Below are 1,113 nucleotides of genomic sequence, written 5' to 3' on the forward strand. Positions count from 1 at the left end.
TTAATCATACGCCTCTGCAAATATATGTCACTATTTAAATAACCGTATTTTGTATTTGCGCAAACAGGGATGTCTGTCTCCATATCGTTTCGGGATGTTTGTCTCCGTGTCGTTTCTATCCACGCAATCAAAATCACACACCTCAAATTTAGTAGAACTATGCAAAATGAGATGGCTATCCCTCACTGACGTCGTCTAATGTCACGCCCAATATGCGACCCTATCCAAAAGGAACTCGAAGGTTCCACCAAGGATAGACCCGCATATAGAAACGCTTTTGCAAGGTGGATATCATTACATCAACATTACATAAAAGATGGGGATACATACATAAGGCATACAATGCCACACGAATACAACATCACAATACATAAGAGCATCATCCGGCTACGGATGAAACACAAACAGAAACTCAAATGACATCCACCCTGCTAGCCCAGGCTGCCGACCTGGAACCTATCCCCTGATCGAAGAAGCAGAAGAAGAACTCAACGTAAGCAAGCATCGCTCTCGCGCCATGATCATCGCATAACCTGTACCTGCAACTGTTGTTGTAGTAATCTGTGAGCCAAGGACTCAGCAATCCCATTACCATGGGTATCAAGACTAGCAAAGCTTAAAGGGAAAGGAAGGGGTAAAGTGGTGAGGCTGCAGCAGCGGCTAAGCATGATATGGTGGCTAACATACGCAAATAAGAGCGGGAAGAGAGCAAGAGGAACGGTCGTCAACTAGTAATGACCAAGAAGTGATCCTGAACTCCTACTTACGTCAAACATAACCCAGAAACCGTGTTCACTTCCCGGACTCCGCCGAGAAGAGACCATCACGGCTACAGATGCAGTTGATGCGTTTTAATTCGGATCTGGTGTCAAGTTATCTACAACCGGACATTAACAAATTCCCATCTGCCTATAACCGCAGGCACGGCTTTCGAAAGATTATACCCTGCAGGGGTGTCCCAACTTAGCCCATGACAAGCTCTCGCGATCAATGAAGGAATAGACCTTCTCCCAGGAAGACCCGATCAGACTCGGAATCCCGGTTTACAAGACATTTCGACAATGGTAAAACAAGACCTGCAAAGCCGCCTGATGCGCCGACAATCCCGATAGG

Source organism: Triticum aestivum, chromosome 2B (assembly GCF_018294505.1).
Source record: "Triticum aestivum cultivar Chinese Spring chromosome 2B, IWGSC CS RefSeq v2.1, whole genome shotgun sequence".
Taxonomy (NCBI): Eukaryota; Viridiplantae; Streptophyta; class Magnoliopsida; order Poales; family Poaceae; genus Triticum; species Triticum aestivum.